Source organism: Podarcis cretensis, assembly GCF_951804945.1.
Source record: "Podarcis cretensis genome assembly, chromosome: 1".
In the NCBI taxonomy this organism is placed as follows: domain Eukaryota; kingdom Metazoa; phylum Chordata; class Lepidosauria; order Squamata; family Lacertidae; genus Podarcis; species Podarcis cretensis.
Window position 1 is genome coordinate 99,052,347 of NC_137170.1, and position 18,722 is coordinate 99,071,068.

Below are 18,722 nucleotides of genomic sequence, written 5' to 3' on the forward strand. Positions count from 1 at the left end.
GGAACATTTAGAATATAATTGAACAAATGAGATATGCAATCATTAGGACTAATATTACCATCCATCGTGATGCTTTCTTCACTGCCCTGGCTCCTGTGTAGATAAAAAAAGTGCTTCCAAAATGCAGAAATTTTAAGGCATCCAGAAAATTGGTATCTGGTACACATGTACTAGGGAAGTCGGAAAATTAAGTCAGAAAAATAAGATACATCTAATGGTTTGTATAGCAGCAAGAAGTGGATATTTGTAAAGTGCTGTTGCGTCTAATACTGCACTTCACACACAGCCAGAGAAATACTAATCCCTGGGCATCAATGGCACACAATCTCCTCTCTACTGGCCTCCACTGGCAGAGAGGAGCGCCACTGAGAGTGAGAGCTCCATCCACCTGAAAGCTCTAGAATGAGGCATTTAGAGGTGGGGCACTCTGGATTCAGAGTCCTGTGGATCCCCCAAGGGACCCACTCCTCAGGCCCCTCACATATAGCAAGCCAGCCTGGCACTGGCACAGTAAATACTGGGCAGGGGGAAACACACCCCACTGCCTGGTCCTGCATGGTCCTCTTCTCCCCAGCTCCTTCTTAGGACCGCTCTTCCCCTTACCAACTACTTACAGCGGGGAAGTTTGCTTGCTTCTTATAGGTGTGCTCAAGTGTAGTGCAGTAATATACAGACTACCATGACTTGCTTTATCTTACTCTGGGGCTGCTGTGCTGCATACTTCCACCCTAGAGCTGCTGCAGTTTTGTTACTACTTCCTGGTTCCTAGAAGCTGATGGTCTAATTTATCCTCAGTCTTCAAAGTTTATTCACAATGATAATGATGTTTTTCCAAAGAGGGCAATAAAACATTTCACCACCCCCTGTTTCTGTTTCTCTGGCATTATTATCCTTTTAAAAAGTCTAAATCAAAGTATGATAAAATAAAATCTAAAAATAATAATATTGAAGTCCATAGGGTAGTTCACAAGGCCAGAGTCCAGTACAACAGACAACAATTAATCCAAACATTAATCTGCTCATGAATTAAACATTGAATAAATAGCCACCAATCACAGTAAATATTTCCACTGTTACACAAACAGATCTGATTACACTGAACTGAATTTTGTCCAATTTATTATGTAACACCTAGCATCTCATTTCCTTCTTTTAGGGAAAATTTTTTTCTCTCTTTTTTAATGGAAAACTACCTTGCTTTTAAGCCCTATTGTTGTATACAATTTCACTCTTTGAAATCAAAATTAATCCCTTCTATGCACAAGCGCGCGCGCACACACACACACACACACACACACACACACACACAACACATGAAACTGTAGTTTTAGCTGTTTGGCTACAGTTTATCCCACAATGACAAGCAAACCCTAAAATACACTGTAGCAATCTGATATTATGGGGTTAAATGAAAAACCACTCATAATAAAGGGCTGGAGCAAGACCCTATACTTAAAACTTTCTCTCTCCATTTCTCCTTGATTTATTCCAGCAATAAACAGCCATACATTCACAATAGAGTGAGTATAAATACATAAAAAGAGCTCTGCTGAATCAGGCCAATGGCCCATCTAGTCCAGCATCCTGTTGCCACATTAGCCAACCAGATTTCTGTGGGAAACCCACAAGCATTACATGAGCCCAACTACACTCTTTTTATGTTATCCAGTCAACAAGTATTCAGAGATAGACTACCTCAGAATACTAGTTGCTGGGGAATGCAAGCATCACTGGGGGTAATATATAGCCACACTGTGACTAATTTTATTAATGTATGAGAAGGTGCTGCTATCGAAACATACACATTTTGAAATGGATGTAAACAAATAGTATACGAAAATTGCAAATATCAAAATATGCACTCATTCCTTGGATTAAAAATTGAAATCCTTAAAACTTAAATCTGAAAACTATAAAGCAAAAGCAGGGAAGATACAGGAACCCTCTAGATGGGTGGTGTGTGTGGATGTGTGGGTGTTCTGCAACATGTCATTGATGCAATAACAGTGCCTTAATGCTGGATTCATATTGGGCCATGCACACATCATTCTGCTTTATTACCTATTCTGTGAAGCTTTCCCACTGCTCTCACATTATTGCCACCCAGAGAATGCACAATAAAACACTGCATGTGTAGTTTCTGTAGGTGCAACCCGGGACCCTGTCTTTCAGGGTTCCTGATCAGAGCCACTCAATTCAAAAGGTATACTGGGCATGCATGAGGTCAGGGCCACTAGGCAAGGCATCATGCCATGGAGTCCTCTGTACATGTTCAGTAGTCATAAGCACTGCCCAACCCTGTCAACAGGACACCTGTACTTTACTCTGTCAAAATGAGAGGACTAAAATGTGCCAAAATGGCCAAGGTATTTCAGTCACCTTTCCCCATGCATTGTCTGGTCACATGGCAGTGGAGCAGGGCTGTGCATCCCTGCAGCTGCTTTCTCTAGAACGCCATGAATTTTAGAAAGGTTTGAAGGGGAAGCCTGTGCATGGACAACTGTATGTGTGACACCTCCTGTGTGGGATTGAGAGTCCCAATCACATGGAAGATCATGTGTATGTAGGGATGTATGTATTTAAGCTACTCTTTAGGCCTTTGTCACATGCTCAAAATTCAACTAAGCAGCTAGTGTTTTGCAGACACAGCCCAAGTGCCCAGTTCCATGGAAGGTCAATACTCATGGGGAAAGCATCTAGTGTCCAAACATCCAATACAAAGCAGAGAGCCCACAAGACCAAGACCTTGGTCAGCTCCAAGGGAGCACTACCAGATGAAGCATCCTCCTCATAAGGCAGCTTCAGGTTACAGACTTCGCTAACCCAGAAATAGTACCTTGGATTAAGAAGGAGCCCCATTAGCTAAAGTGGTACCTCAGGTTAAGAACAGTTTCAGGTTAAGAACGGACCTCCGGAACAAATTAAGTTCTTAACCCGAGGTACCACTCTATTAAACTTTGAATTTCATAGACTTTCTCCCTCATCCCTGTCAGTCACCTAACATCAGGTGAATCTGCTCCTAACTGAAGTAGTGCACCTTGCATTTAGCACAAAATTTAAACAGAATTGAATTCATGCAAGCTGTGCTTGCAAAGGAACAATTGGGTGTGTCATTTAAAGTTGGCATCAAAAGCAAGCCCCCAATTACTCCGTTGCAAGCACAGCTTGCATTCGGTAACATTTAAATTGGGTGCCAAATGCAAGCCACATTGCTTTCAGCAGACGTTGGATCCACTTGGGAGTTCCAATTAGGAGTTCCCAAGTGGATCCAACCCTAGCAGTGTGGCTTACAAAAGCCTACAAAAGTCTGGCTTCACCAGTTTTCTTTTTAGAGCAGCTCTTACTGATTTGACTAGCTGATATTTTAGTGTATAGCTATTATCAGCATCAGATGCAATATGTTTAATATGGGATTCAGATTGTATTGTTCTTTGGTTTTGTTGCTGTGACCTGCCTTTTGTTTTCAAATAAAAAGTGAGCTGAACATTTTTTAAAAAGTAAACATACAAGCAAAATTAAATACAGACTTTGGATAACAGGATGAGAAAACCAGTGCTGAAATCATGCAGCCAGTTTTCTTAAGTACAGATGCTGCTAATCTAGACTTTGGCTGTGTTAGAGACTTTCCTCTTGAACAAGACTCAATATCCTGTCTTTTGGGGATTCCAATAAAGACTCCTCTAAATTGAGGTGATTGTGGTAATGGATCCAGTGCTCTCCCTTGATTTCCTCCCTCTTGCCGCTAGCCAGCTGTGCATTTAGATTATGCAGACAAGTATGTGAAGAGGAGCAGAACAAGCTGGGGGTTAGGGCCCAGTGGAGCTAGAGACATGGGATGGACAAAACAGCAGTGGTAACAGCCAAACAATAATCTATAGCTGATGGCATCACCTGAGACAAGCTTGTGGTCCAGTTTTGAAGCATATAGAGGTACGGGCAAAACAAGAGATTAGCAGCTCCACTCAGAGATAAATTGCTCAAACTGAGGATGCCAAGACTATGAGAGTTCCCACTGTCTCCCTGGGCCACCTGATTCCTCTGGGCTCCTTGGTTGCACTCTTCCTTCTGTCAGGGTCTGTTTGGAGTCCTGCTGTGAAGCGGCAAGACTCTGCTAAATCAATCCCTCCACCTGTCAGCTGGCCTTGTAATGCAGAGAGCAGGGATCCCGTTCTGTGATTTGGTTTCATTGAATGACTGCTAGACTGGAAAAAGGGAAAATATGAGCTTCCCAAAATGGGAAGCATGAGTCGCTACCCAGGGCACTACAGTCAATTTGTGGCCGTTGTTTTTAAACTGCATTGTGTTGCTTTAGTTCTCCAAATGATGAAGTTTTTCTCCAGGCATGTTCACTAGATTTCTTTTGATAAAGAGAAGCCAGAAACAATCCTATGGTTGTCTTAAATTCATTTTATTTCTCTATAGATAATGTGGCAACATGCCTTGCTGACTTTAATGGAACTCTGATTCAGCCCAGATTCACAATGCTGGAGGCTGATGGGAAGGTGAAGCAGCCCTCCCTTATTTCAACATTTCTGGTACTCTTCACACTTGCTACCTGTGAACCAGATCATCAAGTGGAAAGGCAAATAAAGACCAAAGAGCAAGCCCAGCGAAAGGGCCTCTGCTGAGAGGAGCACCAGCTGCATTATATGATTATTCTCTCAACTCATTACTTGCTGGCATTACTGCTTTGGGGCCATTGTCCAGCCAGCTTCAAAGCTGGCACCATGACATTTTACATGACAGGCATGGCCAGCCTTCGGAAAAAGGCTGTAACTAGACTTCATCTGCAATTCCCAGACAAAAAGGCAAAGCAGCTGCTTGTGTATCGGTGGTAGAGCTAGACTTGGAAATGACATGTGAGGGGGTGGAGAGAGAGGCTGCGTTATAACAAAGCTGGTATTTGCTTTGGCTCACTTCACAAAAGAAGCCAAAGTAGACAGCAGAGGTCCAGCCAATTGCCCCTCCCACCTTAGTCACCTTAAGGCCACTGTACACAGGATTTACCATAACATCAATAGATTGCATTACATCTCATATGCCCTTTGGAGTGCCGTATACAGAAAGCTACTCGATTGTAAAATAACATTAACAATTGGAACCATTGTTGTCATTGTTTTCCATTTTCCCAAAAGAACTTGTCTGTGAAGCTGAGGATCCCAACCAGCTTAAGCCCTTGTGCATTTTGCTCAGGCTTATTTGCACTTCTAAAACTAGCTGCCGAACAATTTTGTATTATCGTTTCCTTTTGCAAGTATCCTTCGAAATGGAATCCAAGGTGGCAGGATAAAGAAATAGGCAAAATTTGAGTAAATGTATTTCAACAAAGATAAGTATAAAATTCTGTACGTAAGTAAGAAGACTACGATGTACAAATACAGGATAACTGATGCCTGGATTGACAGCAGTACATGTGAAAAGGATATAGGGCATTTAGTAGGCCACAATAAAAAAAAAAGGACTCAGTTGTGTGACACAGCAGCATAAAAAGGCTAAAGCAATCCTCAACTGCATCAACAGAAGTAGTCTCCAGGTTATGAAAAATAACAGTACCACCTTTTTCTGATGTAGTCAAGCCTGACCTGGAATATGGTGTCCAGTTCTGAGATCCATATTGAAAAACTGGAATGTGTCCAAAGAAGATTGAAAAAGACGGTGAGACTAAGACCTGTAATGAAACATTGAGGGTGTTTGATTTGTTTATCCTGGAAGCGAGACAAATAAGAGATGGTATATCTGCCAACTTTAAATAAGGACTGTCACATAGATGAGGGACCAAATTTATTCTCTGTTGCTTCGGAGGATTTGACCCGCATCAACAGGTTCACATTACAATAAAGGGGGTTTAGAATAAACGTTTTGAAGCACGTAGTAGTGGTGTGAGCTTTTTGACAGTATAAAAGGCTGCCTCAGAAAGAGTTGAATGAGAGTCCTTAGTTACAAGTTTTCCAGCAGAGACTGGATGGCCACCTATCAGGGATGCTGAAGCAGTGCATTTTCTGCATCACCAGGAAGTTGGACTAGATGATCTCTGAGATACATGCCAATGCTGTGGTTTATTTTTAATATATAATAATATCCTGGTTACATAGGCCAATGTCTTTGAAACAGAAAGCCGTATCTGAATAGAGAATCTCCATAAGCTCAATTTCGTCTGGAAATAGATATCAACAAACAGTCTATTTCAGTCCTGTCACACTGCAAGTTTACATTACATACAGACTGCTAGCATCAGTCACCATGTGGTGAGTTGCCATGTATGACTGACTCCCTGTTTACATTTGGGGTCTATTTCCGAAGAGAGGAGAAGCGAGAAGCAATGCACCATGTGGCTGACTGTTGCTAGCACTTTTAAGTTTCTAGTTTGTATGTTGATAGCTGCAATTACCACATGTGTGGGTTCAGCCTGCGAAGCACATGGCAAACCTTCTGGTTTCCCCCCTGAACGAGAGGCTTGTTTGTTGCCTCCTCTTAAACATAGTCTTCCATGAGGAGCAAGCAGTGAAGTAGTCCCATGGGGGGGGGGAATGCATTTCAGAAAGTCATCTAGTGGAGCCGGCAGATGACTGAGTGATTGCATCCTCTGCCAAATCCTAATGTGCAAAAGGCCTTGCTGGTGTTAGACACAAGGGTAGACAGGTAATTAAATAGACTGATAGACCTTGGGTTTCTCAGAGAACAACAGTATCAAGCAAGACATTAACTCAGAGAAATTGGATTCCATTCCCACATCCCAACAATAAGGACACTGAGGCCCCCTCTGTTGAAATGTTATTTGTGAAGCTTTGACATGAGAAGTAACTCCCTTTAAGCCACATGTCAGGAAACTGAAATCAGTGGGTTACTAGATAAAAAGGACTGGCAGGATCAACCACATAGTGAATAAATTTCAGCTACTGAATTCCAGCCATTTTCAATGCTGTCAATAAAAAAAGTAAAACTTGTTAACAGCAAGGTCTACATAGACATTTGCTCAGAGGTAAATTCCATTGGAATATACTTTTGAGTACACAAAGAGAAGATTTCAGTTTTAAAAGATTTCATTGGACTGGGGCAGGGAACCTGTGGCTCTTCAGATACTGCTGGGCTGCAATTCCCATCATCCATGGCCTTTGGCTATGCTTGGTGTGGCTAATGGTAGTTGGAGTCCAACAACATATGGGAAGCCACAGGACCCCTACCTCTGCATCATAGCAAAGGTGTGGAAGTAAAAGAAGGACAATTTAGACTCGGGTCTTGATGATCCCAAGTAGCTTGTTTGGGGGGTTGTTTTGGAATTCCATAGCCGGTGTTGTTGTTGTTGTTGTTGTTGTTGTTGCTTTTGAATAGATTTTAAAGTGCAATGCCAAAACAGTGCTCTTTTAAAAACATGTGTTGTGGTTGTTTCATGTGTCCCAGAGGAACATAAAGGGATACAGCTGCTCGTAAAAAATAAAAACATGTGGTTTCCAACACTTAGGTGATGAGTGGTGATTCCTGCCCTCCCCATCCCAAATGGAACTCCTGCTCAAAGGTGGAGTTCCACTGCAGCTGGGACATACCAGCCTTCCCCAACTTGTTGCCCTCCAGATGTGTTGGACTACAACTCCCATCAGCCCTCGCCAGTGTGGCCATAACTCCTCGCTCTGGAGATTCCCATCTGGCTTTATTCATCCCTTTGACCATGCTTGCTGGGGGCCAATGGAACCTTGAGTCCAACAGCATCTGGGGAGTCATTATATTATTAATTGCTTTGAGCTGCTTCATGGGAAGTGATATTATTATTATTATTATTATTATTATTGATATATTTTGAGGTGAGAAAGTAATAAGGCGTTCTGAAGTGGTGCAGTCCTGGATGGACTGTTACCATCTGCAATTTTCTTTTCTTTTTTTCTTCTTTAAATTAGCTTTTATTGAAGATTTTCTTGTGTTACAAAACAAACAAATAAACAAGGAAAAGTACATATAGTGTCTCCATATTCAATCCATAGAGTATTTTTCAGTTTGTTTACACTCAGTCTGAGACACTATTGTCATAGATATTGTGCAGTTGGGGACAGAGGGGAGAGGGACAGTGACCTATTCCCCCCAATAGCATACGAATCAATATGACTAATCTGACCCAACACCCTGCCCCCAATACAAACAAACCACACTGCAACCAACCAAATGCAACCAACCAAGTTCCAAATTCTCACAATACCAATTAATTAAAGGACCTACCTACATGATGCCGACACAAAAATCCTGCATTAACATCATGTGCATTTTTCTAAAGTATAAAATTTGACCCCTTGGCTTAGCTTCTACTTTTTAATTTCAAACCTACAGTATTCTATAAATGAACCAGCAGAGGGAAGCACATCCCAGCTAATATTGTTAATCCAAGCAACTCATATTTGTTATAATAGTATGCATGTAGAAAACACAGAGAGAAGATGTGATCAATTACATTTAGGAAGGGGGAAGGTATATGGTGGAGGTGAGACAGTATCAATACTGTGCCATGTATCAATCTTTCAAAGAATGAAACATGAACCTAATTCAAGTCCATCATTGCATCAGTAACAGCAATTTTGACATATTTTGTGACAGTTTTTCCATGCAAGAAAATTTATCTAAAATCCAGTTTTAGATAAGAGAGCCGAAATCTTTCTTCACAATGTTTACTACTATACTGCATATTGAATGGTTAGAGGTAATGGTGGAATTGTTATACAGAAAACCACAACAATTTATTTACAACTTACATACCTTGGAATCGGTTCAAATTCTTGCTAATGAGAATGGGGAGAATTGAGCCAATATCAAGCATAATCGGTTTCCCATTGTGCTATATAGGGTGCTACTACCTACTCCCAACACTATTGGTTAAAATAAATAAGCATCATTTCAGATCAAAAATAATCAGATGAAAGAAGATAAATGCATGGATTGGTTTTCTTTTGAGTAGAAGTGGTGTGGTTCTCTCTAGGCAATGTAAGTCTTTCAGGCGTATGAATGCTGCAACACTGAAAATCCTTAAATTGTAGGTTTAGGAGCAGGGATTATTTTCAGTATGTTGTGTAATATATTCTTATAGACTCAGTTCAGACATCATGGACTCAGCTTGAGAACTGTGTCCCAGTCCCATCGTATCTGGTTATTAGACTCTGTCAAAGGAATCCAAAGCAACATCTGCAGTAGTGGAAGCTTGTTGCACAACAGATGGTTCTTGTGAAACAGCTGGTTCTTGTTGTGCAATATGCTGCACAACAATATTTGGTAATATGCTTGTGTTTTTCCTTATGTGGCAGCTGACTCTTGTTGAACATCAGTTGATCCTTGCTGGGGAAGCCACTATATTGTGTTTCCCATTGTTCAACAATGTTCCATCAGCACACATATACCACTAATTGACTTTAACTTGGCGCTACATTGTACACAAGCCTGTGTCTTTTGTATTTTATATCATTTTATTATTCACAACTCTGACAGCTTGTGAGAAGTAGCCTGAGTAAATCTGAGTTGTTGGGGAGTTGAGAAGCCAGGACAGAGACTGTTACAAGAGGATCCAGAATGTAAGCTAAACTGAAAGCAACAAGGCTCAAAACAATAACTTTTTCCCCTCTTCCAAACTCACAAAAGGAATATAAAATGTACGGTTGCAAACCTTTTCTTATTTATTTATTTATTTATTTAAAACGTTTTCAAATTGGATGAAGCATGTGAGTTTTAGTCAATTGGTTAAATGTGCATATGGGTAAAAGCAAAGAGCTGTATTTAATGGTGCCTTTGCAAAAAGAACTTCCACCCACCCAATTTCCACGTGTCCCCTGGCCTAGTGCCACCCTCTGCATGTTCCATTCTGTTCTGGAGGGTTACCCAATCCTCAGGTTCCAGACAGTTAAGGTAACAGTGGGGACATATCAAGTGCCACACTAGTACTTTCCACGAAGGCAAAGCTTGGATACAAACTATAGCTTTTCTCAATTTAAATTGATAGATTAATAAGTCATCTAACACTCATATGATATACAAATCCCAACACAATTATTTTATGAAGTTAGAAGCACTTTTGTGTTCTTTGAGAACCACCTTTTTTATGGTGGTGCATGCCCTCTGCACTTTTTATAACAGGGTTGTGAAAACTTTCCTAGGCCAAAGGCTGCATTCTCTCCTGGGCATCCCTCTGGGAGCTGGTTAGTGGGGCCAGGTTTGCGGGGAAGACCAGAGGCAAAGGTGGGTGCAGTAACGTATGTGTTTCCTTTCTTTGCACAGTAGGCTACATTCCACTCTCCACACCTCTGTGCATCCTCCATCAAGGCAAGCAAGAGGTCGTACCACAGCTCCAGGAAACATTCCAAGCAGCCCAAGAAGAAGGTGGAAAAGGGCAATGAGGGGAGAGAGAGGCCTGGAAAAAGCCAGGAGGAACAGATGGAGGAAGCTGTGGGGGGTGGGGCTGCATTGGGCTACTGGCCCTGAGGTTGCCCATTCCTGTTTATATTTTTAAAACTCCACTACCCAGAGAGGCCACCTTTTTAGATTAAGCCTACAGTTTCGTGGGTTCTAGAAGGGCACCCCAAGGTTTATGGGGAGCACTGGATCTCCATCTCAGGGGAGAAAGAGAGCTCCAGCCTTGGAGAGGGAGATCTATTATCAGATCCACCACCACTGTTTCCAATTGGATGGAAACAGGGTAGTACAAGAGCACTTCTTTATCCTCAATTCCAATGGGCTCCTCCCCTCCCACATCCTAAGACAGCAGCCTAAAAGTTTTTGAATCTAACCAATTAAGTTGTTGCCCTAATAAATGACACACTATGCACCATAGCAGACTAAAAAAATAATGTTGCATAACAGGTATCTATCTTCAGGTATGTATACTGTAGCATACACATACCTTTATTTCTAAAAATAAAATCCAGGGATTGTAAAGCTCCCTGATTTATTAACATACTATTTTCGTAGTGCTTATGAAAGACCAAAAAGAGAGGTGTTCTTCAGTTCTGTTCATTTTTTTTTTACACAATGTTTTTATTAACTCAGCAAGCCACTAGAGAGCAGCAAAACATGAGCTACTTACAACAGCAGCATATCTTTAATGACACAATCATGTAAACGTAAGCTTGTGACACTTCTGGTATTGTAAAAAATTGCAATCAGCCAAAAAACAAAAACAAAAACAAAACACACACACAACAGTCTGTGTCATCTGGTTTATCATTTATCTTGATGATCAAGCCTCATGCATACCCTGCCTTTGAATCTGAGTAGTCCTATCTCAAAGGCATTGTAATCATATTTGGTCCGCATCTCACAAGGGAAGATTTACCATTGCTGAATGGGAATAGTCATACTGTGAAGAGATTGTATTTCCTACTTTTATTATATTTGTGGGAAATGAGTTGAGCACAATGTGCATCCTTCAATCAACACAGGGCCTGGTCCACAACAACAACTTCTTAATTCCACCCTTCCTCCAAGATGCTCAAGGAAGTGTGAGAATCATAAAATTGTAGAGTTGGAAGGGACCCTGAGGACCATCTAGCTCAACCCTCTGCAATGCAGAAATATGCAGCTGTCCCTATGGGGATCGAACCTGCAACCTTGGCATTATCAGCACCATGCTCTAACCAAGTGAGCATGTTTCTCCTTCCAATTTTTATTGTCACAAGAAGCCTATGTGGTAGGTTATGTTGAGAGAAGCCCAAAGTTACACAAGCACCTTGCAACACTGTTGGGTGTTGCAATGACTCTTCCAGGGCCAAAGTCTAGAAAGCACGGGCATAAGCAAGCTTTTCTTGCTAGGTGGGGCTGCCATATTTCCTGGCTTGGCTTCAAAGGAATGAACACAGAGGACAAGAGTAGTCCACATGCTCCTGTAGCACACATGTTGCTATAAGAATAAAAGAGCAATAAGCACAAATGTTTTTTGAGTCTTGAATACTAAGAGCAAACACAGATAATTCTAAACCAGAATTTCAAAGCCTTTGAGAATAATGCTCTTGCAAGTATAGTCAAAACTAAGCTGGGTAAACATACTAATCTTCTATACTTCCCGTCACCTGTAATGTTTCTACAGTAGTTATTCAAAACATTGATCACAGATGCAATGCCAACAGAGTACCCTTCCCACTCCAGTGTCTATTATCTGATGTAGAACACCATAAAAAGCTTTTTGTGAAAACTGCCAGCTTACATTATTTACATGCCTCTTACCAAGAACATGCAGCATCTGCTTTACAAATGACATTCCACATGTGTCACAAAACAACTTTATACATAAAGTATTTCCTTTCTGTTCTTTTTTTATAAGGGACAGCCTGGCTTCATTCCTTTTATTATTATTTTTGGCAGCAAAATGATGGCTTGCATTCACAGGGATGAATCTGTTCGCTTGACAAAGAGAAATTCAACAGGAGCATTTTTATTCCATTCTCTGTACTGCCCATCCAGATATATGCATATGTGGCAACAGGCTGAGTAATGTAGAAATCATCATGAAAACAGATTGTTACTGCTGATTACCTGAAGAGGAGGGAAAGATACTTGGTGTAATTCATTCCTGCAAACAAGTGATCGGGGTGTCAGAGCTGACAGCGCCAATCTGCCTGACAGAGCTTTTGTGGCATAGGTGCAAAGAGGTTCCTTACACACACAGCATCTGTAGCAAACTTCTGTGTACAAAGGGGAAACCAAGCAAGTAAAATAAAGGATGCACATGCTAAGGTGAGAAGGCTGGTAAAATGCTGAATGGAGAGAGCTGTATGCAATACCTATGGCCTGCACTGGGCACCCTAGAGGGAGTGCAGTGGATGAGCCTGTCTCATTGTCGGTGTTGAAATGAGATTCAACTACCAGACTGGCCAGATTCTGTACCTTGACTGGCAGCAGGAAGGAAGCACCAAATTGTCCCTCGCCTTAGGTAGCAAAATATATTGGGCCAGCCCTGAAGTCAAGTGAGTTGGAACTCATCAATACAGGCCCTGCTCAGTAGTCCACAGTTAGTTTATTCAGTATTGTATGCTCAGAATCCTGTTGCTCTGAGGCAAGTAAATAACTCAGCAGGGAGTGGCAGCTACTAATGTAATGTATGTATTAGGAGTGGAGCAGTATCACACCTGAGGAGTGGGGTGAGGAGCTAGAGACACAGCTACTGTTGTTGTTGTTGTTGTTGGCATACCTTCCTTCATCCATACATCTCAGGGCAGTTCACAACATAAAATTACAATATAAAAACCACAAAATACATAATAAAATTAAGAACAGCAGCAAACCAATAATGGATACGGGTGTGTGTTTCCCCCATGCCCCATCCATGACAATAAGATTGAAAAAGTGGGTTCTGTTAAATATTTCATTTCCAAATTCATTCAGCAGCTGATGGCTGCTTGCACTGACAGCCTGATTAGCACCTACACCTTGATTCCATGTACCTACACATTTTTCTTGGCATACATTTGTCTTGAGAGACAATGGAGTGTGCCTCTGGGGCTGAGGTCAAACTGCTGGAGAATCACAGCACCTGCTGTGGCTGCAGAAACACTTGTAATTGCTGCCTGTTGCATTCCTAAAGGTAAAGGGACCCCTGACCATTAGGTCCAGTCATGACCGACTCGAGTTGAGGCACTCATCTCACTTTATTGGCCAAGGGAGCTGGCGTACAGCTTCCGGGTCATGTGACCAGCATGACTAAGCTGCTTCTGGCGAACCAGAGCAGCGCAAGGAAATGCCGTTTACCTTCCCACTGGTAAACGTATTTATCTACTTGCACTTTGACGTGCTTTCGAACTGCTAGGTTGGCAGGAGCAGGGGAGCAATGGGAGCTTACCCCGTCGAACTGCCAACCTTCTAATCGGCAAGTCCTAAGCTCTGTGATTTAACCCACAGCGCCACCCATGTCCCACTGCATTCCTACTGATGTGCAAATACAAATTTTGTGTTGATCCAGAAGGAAATCCTACCTTAAGTGGGAAGTACATCCAATTTCACTGTTTGAAATATGGCAACCCTAACTTCCAACGAAGCATGCAAAGGATTACAACCTTTGTTGACCTTCAGCAACAAATGCCAGGTCGAACACACTCATGGATTCACAAGTAACTCTTGGGCTGTAGGCTTAACTGTACTTGTATCAATACTTGTAAAGCTTTTTAGTAAATTATTCCAGTGAAAGGGGGTTAGTTGACCGGGTTTGATACATAAAGCTTAAACTACAAATGACTAGAAAATTGCAACAATGAGAAAATCCTGTATACAAATTAATTAATAATTACATAGCTAACACTGAAGCCTTTGTTCAGTCCAATTTCCCATTATAGATCAATGGACTTCAGCCTTGGGGCCTCAGGAAAGTGAACAATATGTCTTCAAAAGAGGATAATTATGAAATAATTACAACCTCGTAGCAATGTTCAGTCTAGACAAAATAGCTGCAGCATAAAAGACCAGAAGCAGTTTCTAGACTTACACGGTTCTGAGATAATAGTTCAATTATACAAAATCTGACAAGCTGTTTTAAAGTCATTTAAAAATGTATACTGAAGAATTTTTTTTCCTTGCCTTGATTCCAAGCAAATTTACTTAAAAGCAAGTTCCACCAAAATCAGATAGTACTTACTTTAAATGAAATGTGTTTAGATTCAAGCTGGAAATACAAAGAAATTATCTTCTTCCAAAGTGTGGTTCAAGTGCCTTGGGAGGCTTAAGTCAGACATTTTTCATATGCTGGCAACTACAACACTGGTTCTTGTATGCAATATTTTCAAGAAATATCTTGTTGCTTCAATTAGTGGTTGATGCACGAAAGCGGTCTTAAATTCATTATCATAGCATTGTCGAGTCTCTCTCTTGTGGTTGCTAGCACCACTTGAAAATTTTTTACTCTTGCTTAGATTAGAATCTAAAAATAAAAATAAATCTTCAACTAGATAAACTTAGGCTTCTGTCACTCTTCAGTAGCTGCCACCACACACTGACTTCCTTATGCCTTTCTTGAGGGGTAGTTGAGACCCCTCTGGCTGACTCCTGGGGTTTGGAGATGAAAATCCCTGACTTTGGGTTTCTCCTAGAGGGTTGGCACCTGCACATTTTTGGCCTCCCCCCCCCCACAGGACCCTTCTTAAGGCACTGGTAGTGGGCAGAGCAGGGGAGACTCTGTGGTCACAGCACCAGACTGGGCTTTTAAACAAAGAAAAAATATTTTCTTGACTATCTACACGTAAAAGGATTTTAAACACAAAAGGCACTTTAAATCAAACACAGAAAAGGAAAACACCACCGGGCATAAATAAAATAAGACAAAACACAGTTCCTCTGACCCTGAACTGACCCCTATACTGGAAGAGATCCAGTTACCAACCTAGCATCCTGCCTTCTACAGGTAGTTCTGGATCCCTCCAAGGATCCCTAGCCACCGCTGCCTTCCTTGATCCCCAAGGCTTCTCTCTACCTGTGGGCAATTTACAGTGCATGCTGCAGGCACCAACAGGGCTCTGTGAAGTGTGAAAGATAGACTTCCCTGCCTGGAAGGGGAGAGGCCAGTGCCAGGCACATGTGCTTGCCTTGCTCTGTCCAAGCCAAGGGGAAGGAAGGAATGGAAGAGACTTGGGAGAGCTTGCCTGCCTGGTCTATCAGCCCCAGCCGGCCCCCCACTCGCAATCTCCCACTGATTAAAGTGCAGCATGTACCACTACTGACCTGACCCTTGAACTAGGGAAGGCTGTGCATCTGGTTGTTGACTCTGGGCCTGCTGGCTCTGGATTCTTAGATGGAAAATTATGGGGTGCAAGGCCTGGCTAGGGCAAAGGCTTCTTATATACCTGCTGGGATTGACAAGGCATATGACCCTCACCTGAATCTCACCTGACGGGTGATTTGGTTTGCAGCTATAGTGTGGAAATAAAGGATGAGGTTGCCCACCAGATACCATGCACTCCACTATTCAAACTAGGCCCCAGTGTTTTCCTACAATCCCCTTCTCAATGAATTAATCAATTTTAATCTAGCATGTAAATTCTCAAAACTTTCTTATTTGTTAATTCGAGCAAGTAAACTACTGCTCTCACTTCATTACAAACGCACTTGAACAAACCTGCAACACACTTGAGCAAACCTCCTCCTCTTCCTTTCACATATATTTTGTTGCCATTTGCAACTCTAGCTGCCTCTGATGAGTTATCATTTAACTCTTTGTGGAGGAAATTAGCATCACACGTCATGTGCATGGAAGTTGCCGAATCAATTAACCAACTAGAAGGGTTACTGTTAATAGCACCAGTTTTCCTATAACTTGATATTGCAGGATAGTTCTGATGAACTGCAAAAGCATTTTTTTTTTAATAAAATATTTATTAAAAGTTTTCTTAATACAATAAAAAGAACAAACAAACAAAGTGACATAATCATACTTTCTTCACTTCATTGGACTTCCTCGCGTGCCTCGTTCCTGCGTTCCAGGTTTATCAAATTAAGCCTCAGCGCCTAGGACTTGCCGATTGAAAGGTCGGCGGTTCGAATCCCTGCGGCGGGGTGCGCTCCCGCTGCTCGGTCCCAGCGCCTGCCAACCTAGCAGTTCGAAAGTACCTCCGGGTGCAAGTAGATAAATAGGGACCGCTTACCAGCGGGAAGGTAAACGGCGTTTCCGTGTGCGGCTCTGGCTCGCCAGATGCAGCTTTGTCACGCTGGCCACGTGACCCGGAAGTGTCTCCGGACAGCGCTGGCCCCTGGCCTCTTAAGTGAGATGGGCGCACAACCCCAGAGTCTGTCAAGACTGGCCCGTACGGGCAGGGGTACCTTTACCTTTACCTTTATCACCTTATTTCAAATTCTTATTTTGTAACTTTCAGAAATTGTATCCCTAATTTTAGATAATTTGAACCAAACCTTAGAAACTTAATTTTGACATAATATTTATCCAAAGTATAGCTTTTTCTTATATTTTAACTTATCTTCATACTCCTTTCAGCTAGTTTAATGGTGCCATATTATTTGTAATCTTGCATCTTTCTTAACACTCATTCAATTTACAATATTTTTGTAAATAGTCCTTAAATTTCTTCCAGTCCTCCTCCACTGCGTCTTCTCCCAGGTCTCGGATTCTGCCGGTCATTTCTGCTAACTCCATATAGTCTATCAGTTGCATCTGCCATTCTTCCAGTGTGGGTAAATCTTGGGTTTTCCAGTGCTTGGCGACTAGTATCCTTGCTGCTGTTGTTGCATACATAAAAAATGTTCAGTCCTTGTTTAGCACCCTCTGATCGACAATGCTCAAAAGAAAGGCCTCTGGTTTCTTAAGGAAGGTATACTTAAATACCTTAGCATTTTTAGTTTGCTTTCTGTTGCTACCCTGGAACTTTTCTTTATTAGTGCCACTTTGTTTTGCACGATTCCTTGCAAATGAAGCGCTTCCTGCTGGTTACCTGCATTCAGCAACAGGGGTCGCTGTCTGGTAATACCTGACTGGTTAGCTGTCAGATTCTAGAGCTCCGTGTTGGTGGCTCTTACGTAATTCACAAAATACAGAGTCCATTCATAAAACACAGTGTTCATTCATAAAGCAGTAACGTAATTTTCCATTGGTACATATTGGGTGTATATTTCAGCGGTTGAACGCACAGGTTTATGGCCATGCTGTAGTGTAGTGCTTATTCAACTGTGAATAAAAGATGCCTGGGCTCATCAACCTGAGGCTTGGGGGGGGGAGGGAAGAGGTGACAAAACTGATTTCCAATAAGTGGCCCTTATTTCCATAACAAGTCCTTGAGTCTGTACTCTGAATAGTGACACCAGGGACCTAGAAGGTGCAGGGCTTGTCAGTCCAACCCCTGCACAGTCTCATCAGGGTTGACCTTAAGGCAATTGGGCCAAATTGGGCCCTGCGGTCTACTCCTAAGGGGGCCCCCACACCAGGGCAATCTAGATAGATTTTATTTATATCGCTAAGATTTTGCAGACTTTGGCTGTGAACTGCGGCCCTACCAAAAAAAAATCAAGTTGGGCCCCACTGCTTCAAATTGGGCCCCATTGGCTAGCCCTGAGTCTCATAGTTGCTGGGCCCAAGTTGCCCTGCCCTTGCATGAAGTCTTAGGTTTGCAATTTTGGGAGAGGGGAGACTGCCCACTGGGGAGCGGGTGGGCTGGTGAGGCCCCCTAGATTTAGAGGCCCTAGGCTTCAGCCTACCTAGCCTATACATAAATCCGGCACTGAGCAGTGGCTCCTATCTGTTGCCACTGACAGGTAACATTTTCCAGAACATGGAAATAAATGCTAATAACACATCTGCATATCCAAGCTAATATCCAAGCTGCTGTTAAAAAGAAAAAAGCTGGCAACACTAAAGAAATGGCTGGAAAGTAAGACAGACACTGTTTTGCTCCCTTTTATATTTGAACTTTAGAGGCAAAAATATATCAAGTTGATCACTTCAAATCTTTACACGCTGATTCCAATCAGCAGGCCCACTGAGAGTTTCTTAGAAGCCTGACATAAGCATAGAAGTTGGAAGGTAACATTACAAATGTTTTCCAGAAGCACTACATAATATAGGGGATAGTGATTCAAACTTTTAGCAGTTTAACGTTTGTCATATTCTGACATTTTTCAAGAAATGCCATATTCCAAGCCCATCATGTTGCTTTGTCAGCTGTCTGGTTTGAGGTGTTTTGCAAAAAAAATAAAAATGGTTCTGGTCTATTAAAAGTCTAATACTCAGCATCTGCCAGCATTCTGGGATTTTTGACTGCTATTTATAAAATCCT

General features: G+C 41.9%; 1 protein-coding gene across 3 annotated transcripts in view; it reads right to left on the reverse strand.

Moving 5' to 3' along the window:
- Positions 1 to 18,722, reverse strand: part of NCKAP5 (NCK associated protein 5) — a 632,725-nt gene that overhangs the window by 610,627 nt on the left and 3,376 nt on the right. For 2 of the 3 annotated variants that reach the window (XM_079992729.1, XM_079992727.1), the window contains exon 2: positions 5,583 to 5,668. The exons of the other annotated variant lie outside the window; for it this stretch is intronic. The gene's annotated coding sequence lies outside the window, so the exon portion shown is untranslated. The remainder of the gene's footprint in view (positions 1 to 5,582; positions 5,669 to 18,722) is intronic. 3 annotated transcript variants of the gene reach the window in all.